The sequence below is a fragment of the Tenrec ecaudatus genome, chromosome 1, assembly GCF_050624435.1.
Source record: "Tenrec ecaudatus isolate mTenEca1 chromosome 1, mTenEca1.hap1, whole genome shotgun sequence".
In the NCBI taxonomy this organism is placed as follows: domain Eukaryota; kingdom Metazoa; phylum Chordata; class Mammalia; order Afrosoricida; family Tenrecidae; genus Tenrec; species Tenrec ecaudatus.
In genome coordinates, this window is record NC_134530.1 from 144,189,309 (window position 1) to 144,198,266 (window position 8,958).

Genomic DNA, 8,958 nt, shown 5'->3' on the forward strand with positions numbered 1-8,958 from the left:
CCACCATGCAGAAGAAAGGAGACTGGTCAAGGGCTGGAGAGCCTGGGGCTGGACAGAAACCCTGCCTTGGGGACACGCTGGAAAGACTTTCTCTCTCCACTCACACCTACTCTAAGCCGCCTCCTCCCTACCCAGCCCAGCCCGCAGAGCAAGCTTCCTCTTGGACCCCTCTGTTGGCATTGAGAAAACCAACGGAGAGACCCCCCCACCCCCACCCAACATGGAGCCACCTGAAATCGCCCTCTGTGGAACAGAAGGGCCTGTGGCCACCACTGTATAAGGAGCCTGAGCTTCTCCACCCGCCTCCAGTCCAACCCAGTTCTTCTCTGTGCCAGGCTCCTGGCTCCCTTCCAGAAACCAAACCCCACCCTCTGCATGCCGGGGCACTTGGGGCATTTCTGCCTCATCTCACATCAGATGCTTCCTGAATGTATCAGTCTATGAATGGGGAGGGCATGTCGTTCAACGGACTGGGGACTCCTCTAGGGGCCAACTCACAGCAAACACTCAAAACTGGTTACTGTTTGAGCAGATGAATGCAGGTTGTCACTTCTTGTTTCTAAGCAATTCTCTGCCTCATTTGTTACGAAGTCACACAAAGCCAGCCGTTAGATCTAGAAGTGACCCCGTCAGCTGTCGGAGCATGGTACTCCTTCCAGTTCCCACCACCTACCCCAACCCCACCCCCTCGAGTCAGGGTTGAAACAAACTTTTATTCTAGAAGGATTCTCAGCTGAGAGGCTGGTGGCCCTAGAGAGCATTCAGGAAGCCACAATTCACCATGGAGAAGGGTTTCTTAACTTCTGGGTCAGATTGATGGTCCTCAGGAGCACTGTCCTGCCTAGGTGCTCGGGGGCGGAAGAAAGCAGCTGGGCAGTGGAGTCGGGTCTCTCTGCATTCCCCCCCTCTCCCCAGTGCTTGCCCTCCTAGGGGAAGATGCCTGGTGGTTCCGCCCTGAATTGGACACAGACGCTTCTGCAACCATGGGAACAAAGGACAGCTGGCTCCTTCAGCTAAAGGTTAGATGGCCTCAACAGCTGCATACCTAGTCCTCCTAGTGATCCTTTAAGACAGGCCACCAAACACAGACTTTCCCTGCCTGCCTGGGAAGTGGGCAGGCTCAGAGCTTCCTAGTGGGGATGAAATTGTGTACCCCAAATATGTTCGAATCCTACTCCCATAAAGAGTTAGAGTCTCAGAAACCCACAGGTGCAGTTTTACACAGTCCTGTCAGGCAGCGAGGTGTCGGAATCAACGTGATGGCCGCAAGTTCAGTTTATTGGTTATGTATGTAGATATCATTTCATTCAGAAAGAGGGAGTTCTCCATTATGTTAATGAGGCCCTGTCCCTGGAAAACATCACTGCTACTCGGTCCATTTCTGCTCTTAGGATTCCCACTCAGAGAAGAACTCTTCCCCACGGGTTCCGAGACTGGGAAACTGGGAATCTTTAGGAGAGCAGACAGTCTGGCCATTCTATCTATCTATCTATCTATCTATCTATCTATCTATCTATCTATCTATCTATCTATCTATCTATCTATCTCTGTCTCTCTCTCTCTCTCTCTCTCTCTCTCTCTCTCTCTCTCTCTCTCTCTCTCTCTCTCTCTCTCTCTCTGTCTCCAAAACTCACTGTCCATCGAGTCCATAGGACAGGGTAGAACTGTTCGGCGCCCCTTCCCTTAGCCCAATGTATCCCCAGGCATCTGACATCTGCGTAGGGTGTGACTTTTGAGACAGAGAAAGCAGATTAGGCACAGATGGAAGCCAGCGCCAGTGGCCAGACAGAGACGGTGGCCTGGAAAGATCAACAAAGAACGGAGCTCAAACAAGCAGCTTCCTTCAGAGAAAAGCCTTCCCTGCGAACGAGCGAGCTGCTGCCCTGACTTTGGACTTCTCGTCTCCTCAAGGGTGAGAACATAAATGTGTGTGAGTCCAGGCCACCACTTGTGGTCTTTCTGTTAGGGCAGCATCAGATAACTAAATGCCTTTGCATTTCATCGACAGCGAAGCTCACTCTGCTCACTCCCCTCCAAGGATCCCGACCTGACAGTTCTTCCTTTGCCTGCAGTCTGTGCAAAGGGGGACCTCCAGAGTCCGATTCCCCCTCTCTCCCCCGCCTAGTCGGGGGTCTCAGCACCCTCCAGACACACCAGGACAGGAGAGCAACACTGTCACAGCCAGAAGCAGAGAGCATGTCTGAGTTATCTGGTGCTGCCAAACAGAAAACCACAGAAGGGTGGCTTTGGGTCATGGCCGTTTGTTTTCTGACACTTTAAGGGGCTAGAGGTCTGGATTCTGTTCTGTGCTTGCTCTGTGCCTAATCTGTCCTCCCCACCCCCACCGCAGCCCCTGAATCTCTTATGGTACTTTGGGTGAGAGTCGCAGAGTGGATTGGTTTTCCATTCACCTGGGTGCAGGCATTTGGTTGTGCCATGGTGCTGGTCCAACACCTTCCCTCTTCCTCCCTGAGTTCCCTGTTTCCTGCTCCTTCCTCTCTCTGAGCTTTGTTTGTTTGGGGGGGGGGGCACAGGTGCTTCCCTGGAGTCTTCACTATCTTGTTGCACTAGAAATGCACCCCTCCCTGGAGGGATTATTCACTTGATAGGCCTGGCTGTTGTTTGTTGCGACCCCAGGGATGGATTCAGTTCCAGGTCTGAAAAATGGCTGAAGACCACAGTCCTGGGGGACCACCATCCTCTATCAGACCATTGTCTGGTGGTTTGTATGATTTTGCGTTTTGTTCTGCATTTTTTGTGTCCTCCCTCACTCTGGGACTTCTCATTGTGATCCTGATCAGAGCAGTTGGCTGTAATAGCCGGGCACCACCTAATTCTTCTGGTCTCAGGGCAGTGTGCCACGGTATCCCACTAGTACTTTCAGACAAGTTGTTTCCTTGAGACTTTGATGTTCTGCTTTGGCCCAAATAGTTGTATCTTTGATAGCAGCTGATAAGTTTTTTGTTTTTAAATTATTATCATCTATTTTTATAATTATTATTCATTGGGATCTAATACATGTATCATCTTAAATAATGCATTTGATCTAACTAAATCTATATAAAATGCCATTTTAAACTAGTTAATATACAACTTATCAATAAGATATTTAACTTCTTGTAATGCAAAGTCTTGGAAAGGCGGTGGTTTGTGCACTTATAGCACATTGCCTTTCGGACCAGCCTCATTTCAACTGCTCGGTACCCACACGTGACTCTCAGGCATTAAGGAATGGTTTTGTTTTTCAGGTATTTAAAAATTTTTGAAATTCAGATTATTCTCCAGCTGTTTTCTCCAGTGCAAAACGTCTCCCTCCCCAGTTCAGGCATGACTCAGGCTTGGAAAGGGTGGCTGCTTGGGGCACAAGGAGAAGCCTTTTCTCTCTTCTTTACCTACCTTTGCACCGCCCCACACCCCAGCACCAGAGAGGTGATTATAAGGGCAAAATCCTAAGCCAGCATGGCGCCTGGAAGTGCTCTCTGCCTTGAGCAATGCCCTGGGCAGGCCTGTTCTCTGATCCGTGCTTCTGCACTGGGACTCCAATTGTTACTCACCGGATTAAAATGTAAAATATTGTCTTTACAGACTATGTTGTGCTGATTGTCCTGGATGTCCTAGAGACTGTGGTCCCACTGGATCATCCCCTCAAAGTGCTGGTTATGGCTCACAAGTGTGCAGGACTTTGCCCTCGTGTGTGTTACCATAGCTTTGAATGTGTTCACCATGGCCTCTGCCATCAAGTCGATTCTGACTCACAGTGACCCCGTGGGGCAGGGTAGAACTGTCCCTGTGCGTTTCTGAGACTGTAGCTCTTATTTATTTGTGGGGGAATACAAATAAGAGGGGTACCCAAAAAAACCTGTAGTTTTTTTCAAAGCTATGTATTTAAATTTTTTTAACAAAACAGCCTGATTTTCTTCAAAGGACTCTCTGTTAGACTTAATATATTTGTCAAATCTGCGAGTCCATTCTTGGAAACATTTTTTCTAAGTCATTTTTTTAGATGGCTGACAGCACCTCCCTCTTTTTTTTCTTTCTTTACCTCTTCTAAATCACCAAATTGCTGTCTTTTCATGTCCCTCTTCATTCTGAGAAACAAAAAGAAGTCACACAGAGTGAGGTCAGGTGAGTCAGGTGCGTGGGGCAAGAGAGGCATGCTGGGTTGGTTTTTGTTTGTTTGTTGCCAAAACTGATGGACTGAGATGGCTAAGTGAACAGGTGCATTGTCGTGGTGGAAAAACCAGTCACCCATCTGCCACGAATCAGGTCTTTTTTGTCACACACTGTTGCACAATCTTTTCAGAACCTCTAAATAGAGAGCTTGATTAACAGTCTGACCTGGTGGAACAAACTCCAAATGCACTGTCCCCCTCTCATCAAATAAACAAATGGCCAAAATGAGAAAACAGAGCTTGTAAGGACCTCTTCGATTCTTCCTTTTTAATTTTGTCATTCATGTTGTGGATATAAATTATATGATTAGGTTTGATATCATGTTTTGGGTTATACTGTCCAGACAACTGATGCCTTCTCCTGCTAGAGCCCCAAAGAGACTCCAACGCTTCACAGGAATATGCAGCCTCGTCTTCCTCCAGTGGTGCACTGGCGGTTTCGAAGTACTGACTTTGTGGTTAGTCGCCCAACACATAACCACTACGCCATCAGGACTCCCACACAGGTGTAGAAATATCCTGTGCCAAGCCTCTATACCAAAGGACTTCAAAAACTTCATGGAAAATATAATTAAAAGGTACCAGAATTTTTCCACAAAGTTCCCGCATAGATACTTCTTGGTGATTTTCCATTCACCTTCTGTTCCACCTGCCTGTCTACCTATCAATCTGCCTGTAGAGATTGTGTGTTCTTACGATGGCTGCAGGATTGTGAGTGTCATAGTAACCTTTGCTGTCATTTTTTTAATCCTTGACCTCCCCCACATGATACATTGCCTTTCCCTTGACCCAAGTGAATAGTCCTGTAGCCGCTAGGTAGTGATTTACTCTCCTTTCCCCCTCTCAACCCTGCCTAGCCTGCTCTTTCACATTTCAAAACTGAAAGGTTTTAAACATGCCTTGCACTGATATTGCCCCCATTGACATAACCAAGAATACCTCACCCCCCAGTACAATTATACCCACAGGCATAGGATTTAGGGTTTACACTACATAGTTTAGGGGAGCACAACTCAACTCAACTCACCTCAGAGAGAGAGAGAGATTAAGGAACAGAGAGTGAGCAAGTAAGCCCTTCATGCTGGAAGACCATGCCCTAGAAAAGATCTCAGAGGGAAATTGCCTGACAAAGAATGTCAAGGAAATGACATTTTGACAACTGGCAAAGAGGCTTGCCTCCCACTTCCTGCCATCCATCTCCATTCTCCCTCTTCAGTCCCTCTCCTCCCACCCTGGATCGTTTCTCTGGCAAGCAGGGTCCCTCCTCAACTCCCTCTGCCCTCCTTGATGATGCTACATTGGGAAATCGTTGAAACCTCAAATCACGGATTGTTCCAAATTCCTCTCAGCCTCCCCCAGGGCCCGGCTCCGGACATGACTCCACCAGGAGTCAGCAGGGGACAGTGGCTAATCTGATGAGGGAGCAAGGAGAGCCCTCCCACCCCTGCCCCCACCCCACCCCCACTTCTGACACCTCTACCCCAGACCTTACATGGGTCCACTTTGGAGGTGGGGGCCTCGGCATCTTCCTCTGAGGCAATATGGGGCGGAAAAGCATCCAGTTCCAGGCTTCCCACACTCCTTGCCCAGGGAAGGGCACACACTGTCTTGCAAGGGAACGAGAATCCAAGGAACCACATGAAAATGGGCCACAGATCCAGCCCAGAAGTGCCCACCCAAGGTCTCCCAACCAGACAGGCAGAGGCAGGGGACAGGAGTATCAGACCCAGTGCAGGAACAAGCTGCTCAGCGGAGCAGGCATGCCACGTGCTCTCCTAGCCTGGACTGCCCCTTGTCCAGTGTCAAAGCTGGTCTGGGGTCAAGACTATGGAGAATCTCTTATCTTAAGACAACTGACTCAGAAGCTGCAGTGCATCATGAAGGCGCCGTCAGTAAGGGCCTCACGCCTCCCTCCACAGCCCCAGCTCTGCCTCCCAGCATCCCACAGCCAAAGAGTCCAATGAGAGCTTTCATAACTCAGTACCCATTCCTGGCCGGCCATTCCCTGATGAAGAGCTTATCATGGCCGTTGTATGTATGGGGACAGAGAAGGTTGGAAGAATTAAGGGGTTTGTCCCAAGTCACACAGCAAGCGAGTAGCAGAGTTGGAACTTAAATCTGTCACTGGGACTTCCAAATTCACTTTGCCGCTCTGTTGTTTGTGATTAAGACTCATACAAGTGGTCACGATAATAATAATACCGTCTACTTCATGGGCAATGTCTCCTTCAATCTTTACAAGACCCTCCTGAGAACAGTAAGCCAACATCTCCATTTCACAGGTGAAAACACCACAGCTGAAACAATGTGGACTTTGTCTGAAGTCATACACCAAATGGCCGAGCAGAGCTGTCAAGATCAGACTGCTTGAAAGTCGTGGAGTCAGAGTTCAGACCAGGGTTTATAAAGAATTTCACCATCAAAGAAAGCTGATGGTGCCTGGCTATCAAAAGATATAGTATTTGTGGTCTTAAAGGCTTGAAGATAAACAATCAGCCATCTTGCTGAGAAGCAACGATGTCCACATGGAATTAAGCACACCAGCCTGTGTGATCACGAGGTGTCGATAGGATCAAGTATCAGACATCAAAGAACAAAAAAAAACATATCATTGTGAATGAGGGGGAGTGTGGAGTGGAGACCCAAAGCCCATCTGTAGGCAACTGGACATCCCCTTATAGAAGAATCGTGGGGAGGAAATGAGTTTGTCAGGGTGCAGTGTAGCCACAATGAAACATTGAAAAGTGTAGCCACAATGAAACAACTTTCCTCTAGTTCTTAGATGTTTCCTCACCTCCCAGCGCCACTACCCCCCCCCCCACCACTGCCAAACAATCATGATCCCAATTCTACCTTACAAATCTGGCTGAACCAGAGGGTGTACACTGGTACAAATAGGAACTGAAAACACAGGGAATCCAGGGCAGATGACCCCTTCAGGACCAGTGGTGAGAGTGGCGATATGTGAAAGGTGGAGGGAAGGTGGGGTAGAAAGGGAGAACTGATCTCAAGGATCTACATATAACCCCCTCCCTGGGCGATGGACAATAGAAAAGTGGGTGAAGGGAGACGTCAGACAATGTAAGACATGACAAAATACTAATAATTTATAAATTATCAAGGGTTCATGAGGAGTGGGTGGGGAGGGAGGGAAAATGAGCTAATAGCAAGAGCTCAAGTAGAAAGCAAATGTTTTGAGAATGATGAGGGTAACAAATGTACAAATGTGCTTGACACAAGGGATGTGTGTATGGATTGTGATAAGAGTTGTATGAGCCCCCAATAAAATGATTTTTTTTTAAATCTTGCCATCGGGGAAACAAGGACCCAGTCTCAGACTAAGGCAGAATGACATCCCTCTTCAACTGGCAGGGTTAGGTTCTAACGGTGAACTTGAAGAGGGAGTGGGTTGGGGAAAGAGGGAGTGTGATCATTTGTTTTCAACTTTTTATTGTATGTTAGGTAGGAATTTATATTCCAAATCAACTTCTCTACGCTCTCTTTAGCTTGCCCTGGCCCACAGGAGAAGAAAAATGTTGACTCTCAAGAAGCTTAGCATTTTATCTTTCTTGCATTACTTCCTCTAATATTTCACCAGCCTCAACAACTGTGGTGTCTGTGTCAACATGTTATCTTCAATCCTTATCGGACAGGGACCACTTAAAAAAAATGTTCCCAGGGGAAGTAAGTGCTCAGCCTGCTTCCTCTGGCAGGGTCTCAGCCTCTAGCCTCCCTTCCTGAGAGTTACAGGCTGGGAGGTGGGCGGGCAGGGGGTGGGAGGGGCCTCTCCTCAGTGGCCAGCTCAGTGCCTGGCACCTAGTAGGCACTTGGTGCACATTTGTCCCATGAATAAATTATTCTCTGATGGCTTTGTACAATTCAACCCTTACCTGGGCATCAGTTAGACTTTAAACACCATAGATTCAGGGCTAAGTAAATACAGGTGCCACCCTGGAAGACGGCTCAGAGCAGGATGGGGCCTGACGAAAGCCCCCACCACCTTAACCATTGGTGTGCTACCTTATCAGGGCCACCTTAAAGATATTTTTTCAAACAATGTGAAGAAGGAGTGAATGACAAGCCACTGATAGGATGACTAAGAACAACCAAGTCTGCTGTGAGCACAGGAAAAGGGACCACTGATCTACTGAGGGAGTCTAGGGAGATGAGCAGCAATTTCATTCAGGAAGCAGCAACCGTTAGCAGTTAACGGTCCCATGTTTCACCCACTAGCCACAGGTCTCCTGAGCAAAGACTGAAATCACTGTTGCCAGTTGGAGCCAGCCTTGCCCAGGAATGAACTGGCTCATTTGGACTCAAGTCTCTGCTAAGAAGGCACCTTTTTACCCCCAAAGATGTATGGGATCCAGAGATTCTTATGCAAATCCTCAGCAAAGGGTCAAAGGGAAACGACCCCCTTGGAAGCCCTGGGGCAAGGGGTCTGTTGAGCAAGTGACAAGAGATGCTATATATGTAAACACACACAGAGGTATATGTAATTCCAACTTTATACAGGCTTCGAAAAAAAATGGAATTTCCCCACGAACTTTTTGAAGTCCCCTGGCATTTCCCAGGGGATGGGGGATGGAAAGTCTCACAGAAGGGACGGAAACACTTTGAATCACAATGAACCCAAGAGTGGACAAGGTCCTGCAGTTGGCATGGTAATTAACAGGCTCGTCTTAATTAGGTTTCATTTAGATTTATTCTCTCGTGTGCAGACATAAAATGTGATTCATCAACTCTCCAAAAGCATTTTCCAAATCATCGGGGAAATGTGGGGCTG